The following is an 18,990-nucleotide window of genomic DNA, read 5'->3' on the forward strand; positions in this document are numbered from 1 at the left end:
TGTGAGAGGAGTCTCCTTACAACTCTCAGCACCCTTTAAAAACTACAGTTCCCAGAAATCTTTGGGTGAAGTCATAACTGGTTAAATTGGTATCATAGCACTCCAACTATACGGAGTTGTGTGTGTGTGTACAAATCGATGCTGTGCTTTCAGAAGTGCTCGGATGTAGGAATATGTAGATGTCATTGTCGCTGAATCTCAATGAGAAATTTATTGGAAAGGAGTCATTAATTCCTGGAAGACATCTGCGAGGCTGAGCTCACATTATACGTAAAAGGGTGCAGCAGAATCAGGGGGAGAGGGGGAGGAAGGGTTAAACTGGACTTGAAAAATCACAAGTCTTAAATATGATGGTTTGGATTGATGAGCCTGCCATTCCTGAAAGACAACATGCAGATTAAAGACCTTTTAACTGTTCTTGATGCAATCAAAGGGTTATGGTCTTCTGCTAAAATCTGAGCTTCGGCCAAAGTTTATGTAAGTTGTCTGCATTACTCACTCTGTAATGATGTACTTGGCTTGGTTGTTTGCAGTCTGCTTCTCATTTGTTTGGCATTGCATTCCAAGATTGCAGTGACTCATAAATTTCCTTTAGTTTTACTATTGTAAAAGATCAGGAATACAAAAGAACTCACGTGTCTTGCATGGAACATCTCCAGCATAATGGCATCTGGGGAGAAGCGTCTCTCCTGGGCCAGGCAGGTGTAGGAAAATGGACAGCCGTGCTTGCGAAGGAAAAGGGGAATCTCGTTTCTTACATAATTTGCGAGTTCTTCAGGATACAAGTGGGGGAGAGAGAGAGGTGAGGTGGTGGTGCTGGGCGTAGGGTGAGGGGAAGAAACCTCCCTAAACCGACATTTTCCAAAATAACAGCTGAATTGTAATTCCTGCATTGCAATGAATTTGGTGATGCATAAAAATAGACACAAGAATAACAAGCGGTATTCTCGGGCATATCTAAATGGGTTTAAACAGGGAAGTGGAGGAACAGTAGGCTGTGAGGGGAGCTAAGGATCCCCTGAAACTATTCCCACAATGGCAATTGCCAGGATTTTTGGATGAGGAAGCTGGTCTAAAAGCGATATCCGTTTGTCACGCAGACATATTCTTCATTGACTTTAGGCTTTTTTGAGTATTTACAGGGGGGGAAATAGGGCAGGGATTGCCAGCAGGGCACCTGCAAGCACCCATGCCCTCCTGGCATTCACACCCCACCCCAGTCAGGTGGCTTCCCCTTAAAATGCCTGGGAGCTGTAGTTTGTTTAAGGGTGCTGAGAGTTTTGAGGAGGCCCCTACTCTCCTTCCAGAGCTACAATTCCCAGAGTGGTTTTAAAAATCAATGCCTCTTCCTAGGGTTTTCTAGGAATTGTAACAGCCTTAACAGGATTCTTTGGAGGAAGCCATGACTGTGGTATTCTAGTGCTTTAAATGTATGGTGTGAATGTGGCCTGAGTTAAGTTTCCCAGAGTAATAATAATTTAATAATTTATTATTTAACACTCTGCCCATCTGGCTGGGTTTCCCCAGCCACTCTGGGCAGCTCCCAACAGAATATTAAACATGATATAACAACAAACATTAAAAAAGAAGAAGAAGAAGAGTTTGGATTTGATATCCCGCCTTTCACTCCCTTTAAGGAGTCTCAAAGCGGCTAACATTCTCCTTTCCCTTCCTCCCCCACAACAAACACTCTGTGAGGTGAGTGGGGCTGAGAGACTTCAAAGAAGTGTGACTGGCCCAAGGTCACCCAGCAGCTGCATGTGGAGGAGCGGAGATGCGAACCAGGTTCCCCAGATTACGAGACTACCGCTCTTAACCACTACACCACACTGGCTCTCTTCCTTAAACAGGGCTGCCTTCAGATGTCTTCTAAAAGTCAGATAGTTGTTTATTTCCTTGACATCTGATGGGAGGGCGTTCCACAGGGAGGGTGCCACTACCGAGAAGGCCCTCTTCCTGGTTCCCCATAACCTCACTTCTCGCAGGGAGGGAACCCGCACAGCTGGACCTCAGTGTCCGGGCTGAACGATGGTGGGTGGAGACACTCCTTCAGATATACTGGGCCAAGGCCATTTAGGGCTTTAAAGGTCAGCATCAACACTTTGAACTGTGTCTAGAAACGTACTGGGAGCCAATGTAGGTCTTTCAGGACCAGTGTTATATGGCTGGGGCAACCCAGTCACATGGGCGGAGTACACAAAATTATTCCTTTTTTAGTAGTTGCCTTAGGGGAGCGAGAAACAATCTCAGGGACAATTCACACCCCGGCCAGCACCTCTTTAATCTTCTACCCTCAGGCAGGAGATATAGAAGTATAATCAGTCGTACCAACAGGCTAAAAAACAGTTTCTATCCGTGGGCTGTTAGGTTGCTGAACGGAAAATAATATAGTGCAACTGACTTTTAGGGTTGGTGTGTTGTGCGACAAGCACAAAGAGTGCAACGAAATTGAGTGTTTGTGGGAGGGGGGAGGCTCGGTTAATTTCATTGTACACAGATTGTACATTGACAATAAAGGTATTATTAATTATTATTATTATTATAGTAGGACAACTAGTAGTAGCAGCAGCGATGTCAGTGAGCATAGGTGCTAGCTCCTAGGAGCCCAGCTCTTTTGAGCCCCCAATAATATTTTTTGGGGGGGGAGCCCACCAATGTTTAGAACCATCAGGGGGCAGAGGAGGCTGAACATGGAGCTGAGTGAGGCACAACTTCAGTTGCTGGCTCCTCCTGCTGCTGCTGTGGAGGGGAAGGAGGGAGCAAGCAGCCCCTGGCTGCTGGTGATGGCAGGAAGAAGAAGAAGAGGCCCATCGAGGAGTGTGGCACAGCTTAAGCATAAGCAAAAGACGGGGAAAGTAGCCCCTGGCTGCAGTATGAGTCAGAGGAGGCTGAACATGAGCGAGGAGGAGCCACCAGCCATTGAAGCCTTGCTACCGCTTCATTTGGCTCCACCTCTGGCTCCTCAACATCCTGAGGTCATCGCTCCCCAGTCTTGTGTGCAAGTTGGCACCTCTGCCAGTGAGCATCAGGAGGGCAGCCCCACCACATGCACAGCTAATGCCCCTGCCCGTATACCAGTGGGAAGGACCCTGGCGCTAGATTCTAATATTGCTTACTGTGGTTTTCTTTATTTATTTTGCTGCGTCTTGGAAGATGCCTCGGAAGGACTGGTATCCTGAAAGGTGGGGCATAAATAATTGTAAGAAAGTAGGAAACCAGGATTCATGTGAGTTAGTCAGTGACTCTTTCATATTCTTAGAGCACTGGCTGGAAGAAGGAACCATGGACAAATCAAGCTGGGATGCTGACTCCATAGATCAGAATCTCCCTACTACTGGGAGTCAAGTAACACCTCCCGTGAGCCTGCTATAGCTTCCAGATTTCTTGCTCAGTCTGGGCAGTAATTGTTGTATTTTAGAGGTGGGGGGTTGGCTGTTCCTCTGGGACCCACTCCCCACATCCTTCGGCTCCCTCTGCTCCAGGTCCTTGCCAGCTCTCCAGTCCAGATACCGGACTTTGGCAGCACTCAGCCCTGGCGCCTAACCACTTTATGGTAAGTGTGGCTTGAGTTACAGGGGAGTATGTGCTGAATCAGCCATATGATCGCTTCGGCCTGTGCCAAACACCGCATGAATCACACTTAACAAAATGGCAGCAAAATCTCTGTGTGTGTGTGTGTGTGTGTGTGTGTGTGTGTGTGAGAGAGAGAGAGAGAGAGAGAGAGAGAGAGAGAGAGAGAGAATTATCCCTGTATTGGCTTCTGGACAAGCACCAGTTGACCTCAAGCCAGTTTGAAACAATTACATTTTACCAGTTTGATAATGCAGCGAGAAAAATGAAGGTGAAGTCAGCAGATTCCCATGATAGGAGTTCTCTTATCAGGCGGGCTGAGGTCCAGCTCTACATTATTCATCACTTTTGCACTCGGCAAATGATGACCCAAATGTGTGAAAGGGATCAGTTTTGCTGGGCAGAATCCAAGGCCCAGTGTGTGGGTAGGGGGTCGGGCACGGATTCCTCAGGAGCTACTTCTTAGGAGGAGGAGCCAACGTCATCTGAAATATACTCCTTTAAAATGAGTGTAAGAGCGTCAGGAGAGATGTGCCCAACTAAATCGAGGCCAGTTCCCTGTTTCCTGATTCTATATGGTAGACTTTGCCAAGCTGGTGCCCTCCAGATGTTTTGGACAACAACTCCCATCAGTCCCAGACAGTTGTTCAAAACATCTGGAGGGCAGCAGTTTGCCAAGGCCCTTATATGGAGACTGATTTCTTCTCGTCCATCGCTGAAGATATGGAGGCCAATAGCAATTAAGAGCAATCCTCCTTGCTTTTCTTTTCTTTTAAGCTGCATTTGGCTGCTTCTGGTATCGTGCAATCCTAGATCCTTCTGCTGAATGAGAACACACACAGTGCCCTGCGCTGAACCCCATGTAAGCAAGTAAACAAAGCTCAACACAAAGTGATGCGTACGCACACTGTCTTTATTATGTGCAATCAAAAGTGCAGTGCCAGCGGCTCCAGGTTTTATGCAGCTGTTCAGTGTGGTTTAGCAAGTAGCCTGCAGTGTGTCAGAGGTTTAACGCAAGCAGAAAATATGCAGGGTTTCCTTGATGGCAACACAAAGAACATAATAAGAACAAGCATCTACTGGAGCTGACCGGCAATCAATCTAGCCTTGTGTGGTACCTTCATGATCACCCATCTTGGCATCATTTCTGAACAAATGTTCAACAGCACAGGTGGCATTAATAAGGACACACTTGTCCTCTCTTGATTGTTTCCAGTTTTCAACATACTTAAGCTTTGTTAGAAACAGCATTACACTAGCCTTTGGTCGCAACTCTCTGGCACCTTATGGTAGGCAGGGCTGGGCACAGTGGAGCAGAACCCTGACAGTATTCTTTTTTATTCACCCCAAAATGGAAAGCTGTATTCCATCAGGCCTGGGGCGGGATTCATCTAATGAGCCCTGCCAATGGGAAGCCCTTGCAAGGACATCCACTAGCACAATTGGTCTTTCTCCCCCCTCCCCCCGCATTGGCTCTGGGAGGAGGTGTTGGTAGAATCTCAGAACAGTGCATGGTGAGGAAGAGAGAGAAGATTGTTCCGTCAGGCAAGCAGAAATACTTGCACTGATGGAGCGATCTGCTTAGTGATACACTGGATTCCTTTCATGGGGTTTCATGGGAAGTTACAGGGTAGGTCCTGATTGGAAATGGAGCTGTGTGACCACTCCGAAACCTTTGCAGGTACAAATACATATCCCCCAAAATTCCTCAGTTGAAATCAGGGGTATTTCTCACTCCCCACAACTGACCCTCCTTGAGCCCCTCCATTTTCACACACACACACACACACACACACACCAAAAGCATTTCCACCACTACACCAACGGGACACACACTCTCCACCGTCCTGAGAAAACCCCTTAACCCCAATTTTATTGTATTCTTTGGTTGATTTACAAAAAGAAAAGACACATCATTAAATGAATTTTAGAAAGTGGGCAAGATTTGACGTGGACTCACAAAGCATTTTTTTAAAAAATGGAGACTCCTTGCATTCCGCCCCACTCCCCCTTTCTTCCCACCCAGGGTGGCCCTGCCCTCTGCTTGCACCTCAGAGTCCGCACATCACACGAGGCTGGGCTTCAGCAGCATAAGCTGTTAGCATCTCCTTCTCCTCGCCCGCTCTCCAGCGACCACTACAAGCTGCCCAAGGGAGGAGGCTGGCAGCGGTGGCGATGGAGTGGCAACAGGGTGCTCCTTTGCTGCCACTCGGGACAAGCACCAGTTCACCCTCCTCCACAAACTTGGCATTGGCAGCGCTTGATACGATAATCTTTATTGTCATTGTCCCATACAGAACAACGAACTTGAAAAAATCTACATCAGACATTCAGAAACCAACAAGCCTGCTAGCCCAGCATGGTTAACCCCCTAAAAACTCTGATACCCCATAATTAAATACAATATACGCCCACAGAGACTACCGCACACTGCGTTTAAAACCAAAATCGCATTTGGATAAAAACTGTTTCTCAGGCGGCTAGTCCTAGTCTTTATAACCCTGTACCTTCTTTTTTTTATAAGATATTTATTAAAGTTTCCAATTTTATACAAACAAAAAAGAAAAAACAAACATAAAAATATGAAAAAACACATAAATTTCAGAGCCTATTTTCTTATAACTTATTTCCCCGACCTCCTCATACCTCCCCTTCTTGTATCCCCAAATTAAATTTTATATAGCAAATCCTTATCTCAGCATCTTAAATTATTATAACTTCAAATTCTTACTTAGCGAATAAGAAAACCATTTTATCATAATTACAGCTTGAAACCACTTAATTCCAATCCAACATCATTCAACTTTCTTTAATTTTGCAATATTTTTGTAGATAGTCCTTAAATTTTCTCCAGTCTTCTTCTGCCGACTCTTCTCCCTGATCACGGATTCTGCCAGTCATTTCTGCCAAACCCATACAGTCAATCAGCTTCATCTGCCATTCTTCCAAAGTGGGTAGGTCTTGCGTCTTCCAATACTTTGCGATCAGTATTCTTGCTGCTGTTGTGGCGTACATAAAAAAAGTTCTATCCTTCTTTAACACCAATTGGCCGACCATGCCCAGGAGAAAGGCCTCTGGTTTCTTTGGAAAGGTATATTTAAATACCTTTTTCAGTTCATTATATATCATTTCCCAGAAAGCCTTAATCCTTGGGCACGTCCACCAAAGGTGAAAGAATGTACCTTCAGTTTCTTTACATTTCCAACATTTATTATTGAGCAGATGGTAGATTTTTGCAAGCTTGACTGGGGTCATGTACCACCTATATATCATTTTCATAATATTTTCTCTCAAGGCTATAACCCTGTACCTTCTTCCAGAAGGCAGAAGCAGAAAGTGATAATTTCCGGGGTGCGTACTATCCTGCACTATCTCTGCAGCTTTCTTATGGCATCTGGAAGCATAGATTTGATCCAAAGTGGGAAGAGTGCAGGGGAAATAGGGACATTCCGGGATCAAATCAGAAGCCAAGACGGCTTTCATAATTGTCCCTGGAAAATAGGGGCACTTGGAGGGTATGCAAGTAGCGTTGAAAGTAGAATCACATGTGATTGCCCCAATAGTATCATGAGCAGAAATCATGAATGCACAACAAAAATGACACCTGCAAGAGCCACAAAACAGTTCTCATTCATTCCAGTGGAGCCTGTGGAGGAGAGCTCTTCCAGAGCTTGTTCCATGTTGGAAAAAGTAACATGGGGCAGCCTAGAGACGCTGATCACGAAGCAAAACTGATGCTGACCTCTCAACCATATTTTTCTGCTTTAAGAGGAAAATTCACATACCATGCTTGGTGTTAAGCGATGCCACATTGAGACTGGTGGGAGAGGTGGTGACCGCATAGAGTTGCTGCCAAAGACGAGGCAGTCAGCTGTGTCTCATTTACATACATTCATTCACTCGTTCTAATATTTGCAAGTTTTAAACTGACGATGGCCCAAATCCAGAAAAAGAAAATAAAAGAAAAAGGGCCGTTGAAATTGGGAGGATATGAATGATTCACAACTAACTTTGTCCTATGGCTCTTAATGGGATTTAAGCATGACTAACTTTGTGCTGGATTTGGGCCTACACTGACAGGCTCTGCTAAAATAATATCCTGAAGTCCAAGGCCTCCTTATGAACTATCCTAAAGCAGCTCACATTACACATTTGCCTGAAACTGTCTTCTGAATACATAATGCCTATTAATTGCTTGCGCATTATAAAGCTTACAGAAAGCTGTTGGCTTTGCTTGAGCAGGAGAGCCAGCGTGGTGTAGTGGTTAAGAGCGGTGGACTCGTAATCTGCTCTGCTCCTCCACATGCAGCTGCTGGGTGACCTTGGGCTAGTCACACTTCTCTGAAGTCTCTCAGCCCCACTCACCTCACAGAGTGTTTGCTGTGGGGAAGGAAGGTGTTATGTACTGAAGTTCTCACCCTGGGCCAGCAGGGGGATACTGTGGGTAGTTATGCAAATGAAGGATCAAAAAGTGACGTTCAGTGATTGGATAGCTTTGTATGCAAATAAAGGATCGAAAAGTGACGTTCAGTGATTGGATAGTTTTAGAACGTTGCAACAGTTACAATTGTTCTGTACCTCTATATAAGCAGGCTGACTGAGTCCCTCAGCTTAGTTCTGTTCCAGCTTACAAAATAAAGAGCTGCTTTGGAGAAATCACTGTGTCGTCTGCTATGTCAACCCACAACTTAACACTGGCGACGAAGGTGGGATCGGTGGACATCAGAGCACAGCCAGATGCGGCCATCCTCTGAACTGAGCTGAATCACAGAGCGAAATCACTGGACAGAACCAATTCAGAGCTGACTGCTCTGGCTAGAGCACTGTGTTCCATCCATCGCCCTTCACGCCGGCATCGGAATCATCGCTGTGTCTTTTGCTATGTCAACCCACAACTTAACAGAAGGGAAAGGAGATTGTTAGCCACTTTGAGACTCCTTCGGGTAGTGATAAAGCAGGATGTCAAATCCAAACTTCTTCTTCATGATCTTCGCCAGAGGAAAAGCCAAATGGCGTGATTCTAGGTCATTCAGTTTCATCACCGTGTATGGAACTAAGGCAGAGCACTGCCCCTTAACTTTCCTGGGGCCACGGTAGCTATCAGAACTTGCTTGGGGATATAAATCGGACTTTTGCACTTACCATATCAATTCCTAATGCATCTGAGAGCTCTGTCTGGCCCCTCTTTGCCTGATGGAGAAAGGTCATAGCTCAGTGGTAGAGTATCTGCTTTCTATGCAAAGGTCCCAGGCTCAATTATGTGACCCCCGAGCCAAAAAGATAAGTAACTACACAACCTTTAGAAGACACCTGAAGGCAGCCCTGCATAAAACATTTTTTTAATGTTTAATGTTTTCATATGTTTTCATATGTGTTGGAAACAGTCCAGAGTGGCTAGGGCAACCCAGTCAGGCAGGTGGGGTATTAGTAGAAGTAGTAGTAGTAGTAGTAGTACCACTGGCATGAGCCCCTCAGAAGGTTCTTCAGAAGGAACTGTGATTCTCAGGCTGAAAAAGCTTCTCCACTTGTGCACTCTACTCTCCCTGCTGTATATTGCCTTGAGCTCTTTGGAGAAAAGGTGGGATATAAATGTAATAGACAAGAGATTTGGGGAGGGTTTAGGGAGCATGCAGAAAGAGAAGAGGGGGGAGAAGTTCCACTGCACAAGCGGAAATCTTTTCTCAAGCAGAAGCACTTAGTTTGATACCACCTTTATTTTTTATTATTAGTTCATAATAATGGAACTCCCAAATGCACAAGCAGTGACTGAAAATTAATGCGCTGCATTTGAAGAGTCCATTGAACAGACTTGTGCAAAACTGGAACACAAAGGCTGTAAATATGCCTGCCTTTGATTAAAAATTAAGCTTAATCTGGTTTGTGTGTGTATAATGTATATGTATATGTATATGTATATGTATATGTATATGTATATGTATATGTATATGTATACATATTCATATGTATATATATTCATTTTTACTAAGGTGCCCTGCAGCCTGAACCCACATTCACAATGGACAAATCAATCTTACCTCTCTATATCCTGAAAATCCAACGAGACAATGTACACAAATGTTTCAATCCCTGGGATAAAGTCTATGAACAAACTTCCTTGTTAGTCTTCAGCTTCAAATAATGCATCATGTGTTTTCTGCCTTTCCATTATTGCTGGGCGAATCTCTGTGTGCTTCTTGCAACCAGGACAAGCATAGAAAGCTGCATGTTATGGGAATGGCCCCAAACCCTTTAAAATTGATGGGAATAACATTGCCTTTACAATAAAATGCTTCGGATGAAACTCTCCAGTGTCTCAATAGGCACACAGGGAGGAGCCCATTATGTCACTCACTTTTGCATTCGGAATTGCATAAAAATAAAGATATTATAGTCCAGTTGCATAAATAGTGTGTTTTCAGAACTGCATTAGCGGAAACTTTAGAGCCTCGGGAAAAGCTATAAAAAGTAAAATATGCATTACATAATGTTTTTGAAAGAACCTGTAGAGAATTAGATGGAGTGGTAAGAACATCCAAATGCACCGTAAAAGTTTGCTAAAAGAGTCACCCAGAGCAGTTGGGGCAGTGTTATTCCTACGCACCATCCGAAACTACCATATCTCTCTATCTAAGACAGAACAGGAACTGGCATTCCATGTTTGTTTGTTTTCTTGAAGCATATTCATTTCAGGGAAACAGCGAGGGAAGACATATTTCTGGGAGGTTGTGGACTCTAGTCCCCAAAACATACGAGAGAGAGAGAGAGAGAGAGAGAGAGAGAGAGAGAGAGAGAGAGAGGTGTGACGTTGGGAATGTGTGTTAGCACAAAGTGTCAGATAGTTTACCATTTCCTAATCCTTGCAGGGTGGAAGGTGTGTGTGTGCGTGTGTGTGTGTGTGTGTGTGTGTGAGAGAGAGAGAGAGAGAGAGAGAGAGAGAGAGAGAGCGCCAGCCCACTCATGAGGCTAAGTAGGGTGATCTTCTCAGGTGGCAGGATCTACAGAGGCAGCAGATCCTGATCGTAGCTGTCAACATTTTCCTTTTTTTAAGGGAAATTCCCTTATTCCGAATAGGATTCCTCGCAAGAAGAGGGAAAAGTTGACAGCTTTGATCCCGATGTATATCTCATGGGTGGGTCAGCCCTGTTAGCCAGTCATTTTAATTATTATTTTGTATTGTATTTATGGGAAGGGTGTCTCTGTCTCTGTGTGTCTGTGTGTTGCTGTGCGCTGCCTTGATATTTCATATGAGTCCGTGGTATACTAATATTTATATAAATGAAAACTGAGGCAGAGTGAGGGAGCTAACCTCTGGCAGCTTTTGCTGAGGAACAAGCAGTGAGGTGGTGGTGGTTGCTGTTGCTGCTGCTGCTGCTGCTGTTGTCTGTGTGCACTGTACCACCTGCCCTGCATTCTGTAGGGTGACCTGATGCCCTCAGGTTTGCTGTCCTGTAGGCAGGGCTGAGATATGATTCAGCTGCAAGTTCAGTCAGCTTCTGAATGTAGAATGTGGCAGAGGCTATCTTGCCACTCACTTCAGGTGGCCAAATGTTCTGGGTCGGCTCTAACATTTTTGTTTGTTTAAAAGCACTTATGTACTGCTTAATATTTTAAAAAATATTTTATACTGTTGTTGGTGTTAAATTTATTACCGGCCTTTCACCAGTGGGAGCCAGGGTGGGTTGCAAGAATTTAAAAATCACTTTTAATAACAGTTAAAATAGATTCACAGGAATAGGGTGAGTCCTGAACCACACACAGCTCAGGTAGCAAAGAGCTGCATTGTTAGCATTCATGAAAATGCTGCTCAGTGAAGGTGCCAGACATGCCTCTGTGGGGAGGGAATCCCACAACTTGGGGGCTGCCACAGAGAATGCCCACTTCCTTGCCACTGCCACCGACCCACAAACCTCTGTGGGAAGTCAGTGAACCTACCATGAAGTCCCCTCTGTAAGTAGTGTACATTCCATTTACAAAATAAAAAAATTCCTTCCAGTAGCACCTTAAAGACCAACTAAGTTAGTTCTTGGTATGAGCTTTCGTGTGCATGCACACTTCTTCAGATACACTGAAACAGAAGTTGCCAGATCCTTCTATATAGTGAGAAGGAGGGGAGGGGTATTACTCAGAAGGGTGGTGGGAATGGGAGATTGGCAGATAGCTGAGATGAGCCTGTTGACGACTCTTAGCGACTATAATAGGTCTTACAGGAAAAGGCAAGGGGTGAGAAGGTGAGAAATGGCTTAGTCATGTATAATGAGATAAGAATCCAATGTCTCTGTTCAGACCAGGTCTCTCCATGGTTTTAAGTTTGGTAATGAGTTGCAATTCAGCAGCTTCTCTTTCCATTTACAATCAATATTTCATTAAAACATGGAAATCACCTGAATTCTACTCATCACTAGTACAGTGATACCTCGGGTTAAGTACTTAATTCGTTCCGGAGGTCTGTTCTTAACCTGAAACTGTTCTTAACCTGAAGCACCAATTTAGCTAATGAGGCCTCCTGCTGCCGCCGTGCTGCCAGAGCACGATTTCTGTTCTCATCCTGAAGCAACGTTCTTAACCTGAAGCACTATTTCTGGGTTAGCAGAGTCTGTAACCTGAAGCGTATGTAACCTGAAGCGTATGGAACCCGAGGTACCACTGTACATTGCTTGTCTATACTGCCCACCCAAAACTGTATGTAGTAAAGACTGCAGCGAGAATTAACAAGTTTTTTTGTTTTTGCTTTTGTTTCTGGTAGTTTCTTTTTAAGGAAATATCAGCTCCATAGTTTCCTTCCCATAAAGATTCTCTTTAAAGAATAATTGCTGTAATGTAAATATTTTAACTGCACGTGATTGGTGGGTTGTTTTTCTTTCATAGGATCCTATTACCAGGATCAACTCTCTCTCTCTCTCTCTCTCTCTCTCTCTCTCTCTCCTTGTGTCACTTGATACCAGCAGATGCTCATTAACCCAGTAACCTTGTAGTTATATTCCAGAGTTAACTGTAACCCATTCAGGTTTATTCATGTAATCAATCTATCTAGAGAAAACACTAGGATGGGGATATATATATATATATGTTTTCGTAGATTTTCACGGGTACAGGAATGCAGGTTTTGGTGTCCTCGGGTGTCTTCCCGTGTAAAAGTTGGGGTGTCTATGAAGATGACGAGTGAGACCTCGTCGAAACGTCGCCTAGACACCCCAACTTTTACACGGGAAGACACCCGAGGACACCAAAACCTGCATATATATATATATATATATATATATATATATATATATATATATGTTGTGTCGTCAGTGAGGTTTGATTGGTTAAAAAAAAAAACAAAGCTCCTCCGACAGGTTGGCATCTAAAATGGGATTTGGCTTGAAAGAACACATTAAATTTCATATTTAATGTAACTGCAACAAGACAACTTTTGTCCTCTGTCAAATGGAGCAGGACAGTTCTCCCTTCCATGAGAAAGGAAATCTGGGAGCCTCTGCATAATTTACGCTAGCAGCTCGCCTCGATTTTTCACAGCACCCCTAGTTATTAGTAGTTTTAGCATTTCACCTCTGCACATGCTTAATCCAAAGTAAATGTACATAAGATTCACTGTTTCCACCTGCCCAGTGGAGATTTGGCTCAGCAAGTTGTTCATGACAGTTTGCAGACCACAATACATGAGGACATAGGAAGCCACCTTATACCAGGTCAGACCATGGGTGAATCCAGCTCAGTATTGTCTACATTGACTGGCAGAGACACTCCAGGTTTTCAGGCAGGAGTCTCTCCCAGTCCTACCTGGAGTTGCTGGGGACTGACGATGAGACCTTGTGCATGGAAAACAGATGGTCTGTTCCTGAGCTATGGCCATTCCCAGGCACTTCACTCTATCCTGGATCCTCATTGGGTTGATGCCAACACTGAAGCAAATGCAACTAACAGAAATATCTCAAAGACACCACGGAAGGGCTCCATCCAAAGGAAGTCACAGCTATCTGATTCCAGAAATGAGGAGTGAGCAATAAAGCACATTCCTGTTATTATTACCCAAAGGACAGAGCTTACATCAAAATCAAGCAAAATGATGCACTTGGCTTTGGGCCTGGAAACCAGTAATTATAACTACAGTTTTCAGATCTTTTGGTAGCTCAATGAGAAAGGCATTGGAAATAACAAAGTTCATGCACCGTATAAAATCAGCATCTGACTGCGGTTCAAGAAACCCAACTCATCTATCAGAAGCTGTTGTACCAAAAGCCACCCCATTCTCAGAGAAGCACTGATCCAGAAAATGGAAAAGTAATTGATGTTGGATACTATGGGATTTGTTGGAGTACAGACTTTGGGTGGGGGGAGGTGATGCTGGCAGTTGCATTTTGCAAACAAATCAAGTACCGAAAGCAAATTATTTCTCACCAAAAGAAGATACATAGATGTATGTCAATAAATTCTTTTAAATCATGTTTTCCGCTCTTCCGGTGCCACTCCAGACAAAATGGTCCAGCGTCTAACATACCGACATAGGTTGTCCTATGCACAGCCTCTAACAAGACCAGGCTATCCCGGACACCGGGCAACAGGATTGTTTATTTGTACACCAAGAAAGTGGGCAAGGCACCAAAGTCTGCATGCGGTGTGTGCCCAGGAAGACTTCGTGGTGTTCGTGCTGTTCGCCCTAAAGTTCTTATGAGGCTGTCAAAAGCAAAGAAGCATGTTAGCATAGCCTATGGTGTGTGCTAAATGTGTTTGTGACAGAATCAAACATGCATTCCTTATTGAAGAACAGAAGATTGTTGTCAAGGTGCTGAAGGCCCAAACACAGAGTCAGAAATCAAAGTGACAATTTGTGTTGTCTGCCTAATAAATGAAGATTTAACTTCAAATAAATAAATAAATAAATAAATCATGTTTTCCATTCCATGGGTTTTTATGGTTATTGCTGATTGGTATCAAAGTGGTAGTCATTTTTTGCCTTATGAAATATACTCAGAGTCGAGTGTGAATTTCATGCTCTTTATTCAGCTCATAGTAGCAATGAATGAAACTTCCCCCAAAACGTCTAGCTATATATACATTATTTACACAATGGGCCCCATGTGATTGGCTAATTCCGGGCTGCTCCTGTAGGCCAATCAGGTTGCAGATTCACTTCTTCCAGAAGCCTGATTGCTGATTCACTTCCACCTGGAGCTGGACTGGGTGGCTCCTGCCAACCAATCAGACAGTTGCATTCTGGATCCTATTGTTCTAGGATTCAGCTCAGTACATAACACCTTATTTCTCAAAAAACTACAGTGTAGAAAGACACCAGGGAGTTGCACTTTAGAATGAGGGGGGAAAGTAGCAGGCATCATTCGTTATTGAAGAAGCAAGAGAGGGAATGGGGCACATTGAGCTGTCTTTAGCAGATCAGATCTAGTGGGGAAAGGAACTTGGTCAGATCAGACATAGCCTCAGCAAAATAAACCTGCCAAGCCAGAGATCAAAGATAGAAAACCAGCCTTACAGTGGTAAAGCCAAACAGGAGATCAAGAGGCAGACTGTGGTTCAAAGAGGTCTCCTCAAAGGCAGGCAAGTACAAAGGGAAGACCTGAACTTTGAATGGAGATTCTAGGCTCAAGAGGAAAACAAGCCCCACCACACACAGGAAGAGAGAAACAAGAGGGGCATGATCCAGGTGAGAAACAATAGGGAAACTTTCTTGTTGTGTGGGCACCATGTAACCAAACAGCCTGCTGTAGAGTAGCCAGTCCTCCCTGGAACTGATGTAGGCCAATCGGGTTGGAGAATGTTCAGATTTTAATATTATAACATTGTATATTTCCAGCTGGCTCACTGAGCCAACTGCATCATACATTTAAGACAGCAACATACCACTTTAAACAGTCATAACTTCCCCCAAAGAATCCTGGGAACTGTAGTTTGTTAAGGGTGCTGAGGGTAGTAAGGAGACCCCTATTCACACCCACCCACCCCCCAAGCTGCAATTCTCACAGCTGTATGACCACCAGTCCCTCTTCCCAGGGAAGAATTGTAGCTCTATGGGGGGAATAGCAGGTTGAATTGGAAAGTCAGGCTGCTTTCCTAAAGCTACAGGTACAAGTCATGCCTGGTGTAACATCCCTGGCAAACTTCATTAAAAATCTCCTCTCATTAAAATGGTAACATGTGAAAAATGGAACTGGAAAACATTTAAATCACTTGAAACAGAGCTATTATTTTTGGTCCTTGTATACTTGCCTAGAATTGTCCTACTGGTGTATGAAATGTTTACACGATTCTATTATTTTTATTATTATGCCTTCACATAAATCTCAAAGCAATGTACAAACATATAATAATAAAGAAACTAAAAATAGGTTTAAAAACAATACAGAAAACAACTATTTGTGCTGTTTTTAAACATATCATTAAATAGTCAAGACATTTAAAAAAAACAAGAAAACAACCCGCATGCTGGAAAGCCTTATCAAAACAAAAAGTCTTCAATGTTTGCAAAAACTACAACTAGTGGGTGCCTGTCATGTATCAACAGGGATGCCAAGCCACAAACAGAGGCAAGCACACTGAAAGTGTTGCTCCAAGTTGTTCTGAAGTAGGATTCTGATATTTGGGGGGCTTTGAGGTGAATATCACCTGCATAATGCAGTGACCTAGTGGGTATATAAGGGATTAGATAGTTTCTTAAATAACTTGGTCCTAAGCTATGCTGGCCCTTGTACTACTATAACATAGAACTTGATCCAGAAGCCAAATGGCAATCCTTATTTACAATATTCAACCCTCTGAAAAGCAACTGATGGAGCGCTATCTCTCAAGCAATTAGTTATGGGAAACTTAAATCATAACCAATTCCAACAAACCCTGTGTCACAGAACATTTTTGGAGAATTCTTCAAAAGTCAACAGTCTATTGTAGTGTCTTAATTAATTTAAGATTGTGCTTCATTGATGTGCGGATAAGGTCTATGGCACCAAACCAATTGGTGCGATTTCTGCTGGCACTTCTTTCTTTTAATCATCATGTTTGAGTATTTTTGTTAAAGCACAACAGCAGTGACTATCATTGTTCCATGTTTACTCCTTTTGTATACTGGGAAAATATTTGGCCCACCATAATCAACTGCCGACTCTCTGAAGATAACAGCCGATGGACCTCAAGCAATCTATCCAAGAGAGGATCAAGAGTCTATTTTCACAAACCCATTTTAGTCCCATTGGTTGCATATCATTCCCCAGACTAGTGTGAACCAAAAACCTGGTCTACATGGTTTAATGGGCAGGGGGCAGTAAATGAGAGGGCCACTTGCTCAAGAAAATGAGACGTATACAGTAAAACCTGCCATTGGCGCCAAGTCAACAAGGACAAGTCATTTTCTTATCCTTTTAGCCTAATTCTAAACATATTTGCACAGAAGAAAGCCCTGCTGAACTCAGAGGAACTTGCAGTGCAGTCCTAATCATGTTTTACCCAGAATGCCATTGAGTTCAAAGGGACTTCCACACTAGAGAAGGACCATACATACCACAGAGGCAAAACTGTTGGGATTCAAGCCTTCCTTCGGGAGAAACTGGCCACTCTCCAGGCACCCGGCTTGAATCTCCGGTTGACCTCCCTGTCTGCATTCCCCAGCAGGATACAGGCTAGGTCGCGATCGGCGATCCTCCTCAGCGTGAGAAGAACACACACCCTCTTTCCTGCCCCCCCCCCCCCGGGCAGGGGGAAGAGATAGACAGAAACATATTTACATGCCTTTATTTCTGTCTTTGCAGCGTTACAGAAAACACGTCTGCTCTCTTCAAACTCCAACAGCAGAGAGACAAACTCCTCCCGTACTTCCTGTACAGCTCATATTACACTCTGAGCTAATTCCGGTGCTTCGCACTGTGAAAAGACTGTCCCTCTGTTTCCCACGGAACAGTCCCAACATTCCCATTATGTTTTGCTTCCAAGCTAGCAGCAGCTCGCGGCCGCATTGCTTCTATATCGTAACAAAAACGCACACCTTGATTGCAAAAAGGCCCAGTTTAGACCCCATAATCTCCAAGCAGGGCTGGAAAGGTCTCTTGCCTGAACCCCCGGTGAATGCTGCCAATCAATGAAGACCAGGCGTGGGGAACCTGTGGCCTTTCAGATATTGCTGAACTACAAATCCCATCATCCCTGACTGCTGTCCATGCTGGCTGGGGTTGATAGGAGTTGGAGTCCATAAACATCAAGTGGGCCATAGGTTCCCTATCCCTAGTATTGTACTGAACTAGCTAGATGGATTGATGGCCTGGCTCAGCTTAAAGCACTTTCCTATGTTAAGTCTTCTTGGATCCCAGTCCTAAACATGTTTACTTCAAATAAATCCTACTGATCATCCAGTATTTTTGTTGTTGTTGTTAACATACTTGCTATTCAAATAGCCAAATACTTTTTAAATGCCAGCATAATTTTGGCCCCACTTACAGATAAATTCAAAAGCGTCCAGAGTAGAGCAACAAAGATGGTCAGAAGTATGAAAAGTAAGTCCCATGAGGAAAGGTTGAAGAGGCCAAGTATTTTTAGCCTGGAGAAGAGAAGACTCTGGGGAGACATGGCAGCACTGCTTAAACAAAATACCCGATTCTTTGCTGCCCTAGAGAGGAGGACTAGATCTAATGAACTTAATAGGGCAGATTTCAATTGAACAATGGGATAAACTTGTTGACAGTAAGGGCAGTTCAACAATGGACCCATTGCATGGGAAGGGTCTTGCTCACTGGTGGTCTTCAAGCCAAGGTCAGCTCAAGTACCCTCCATTTCACATGCAGTAACTGACTCAAGGGGCACTTCAATCGTACTTCTACACCGCCAATGGGGATGCATGCGCCATCATACCTGTGGCCAGCAAGGTAGCCAAGAGGGCACATGGCAGACTGTGCAAACCACACTTTCCTCCAAGGCCTCACTACTGCCCCACCACAGCTGCATCATTTTGCCTGATGGTAGAGCATTGGCAGCTGGTGCCCATTGGTCAAGGCGCTTAACAACTGGTGGTGCCAGAGCCAAGGACAGGGAGAGCCAACTAATTCTAGCTTTATCCTCCTTCCTGAGTTCTACAAGGGCAACACTCAGACTAAGGTGAAGGAAGCTGACAGGCAGCAGCACAGCCTGCTGGACTGGTTGTACATAAGAAGGCAATCAGGGTGATGTATGGCTGAAGGCAGACTGAGATTGGTCTGATGGTGCCCCATTCACTTTAATGGACCAGCCTCCTCTGTGGTAGGTGAGTCCTGCCTCAAGCAGAATCTGGATAGGTCTTGTTTTGGTGGGGAGTGCTCTAGCTCTGGATTTCCTGCACTGAGCAGGTTCTTGAACTAGATGGTCTACAACGTTTGAATAAGACCATCAGTGGGTGGAATTCAATGTAGCACAAAGTGGGGTCTGTATACATGGAATAAGATCTGTTCA

The 18,990-nt window shown here is 44.1% G+C and overlaps 1 protein-coding gene and 1 pseudogene across 2 annotated transcripts in view; both read left to right on the forward strand.

Annotated features, from left to right (window-relative positions):
* The first annotated feature begins 6,500 nt into the window (after positions 1 to 6,500).
* LOC310688916 (uncharacterized protein C5orf34 homolog) overlaps positions 6,501 to 18,990 on the forward strand; it is a 429,478-nt gene continuing 416,988 nt past the window's right edge. The window contains exon 1 of the mRNA XM_083465968.1: positions 6,501 to 6,524. The gene's annotated coding sequence lies outside the window, so the exon portion shown is untranslated. The remainder of the gene's footprint in view (positions 6,525 to 18,990) is intronic.
* Positions 14,040 to 14,447, forward strand: LOC310688826 (large ribosomal subunit protein eL34-like; annotated as a pseudogene). The gene has a single exon. The product of its transcript is annotated as a large ribosomal subunit protein eL34-like (transcript).

This window comes from Podarcis liolepis (genome assembly GCF_965112155.1).
Source record: "Podarcis liolepis genome assembly, chromosome: 11".
Taxonomy (NCBI): domain Eukaryota; kingdom Metazoa; phylum Chordata; class Lepidosauria; order Squamata; family Lacertidae; genus Podarcis; species Podarcis liolepis.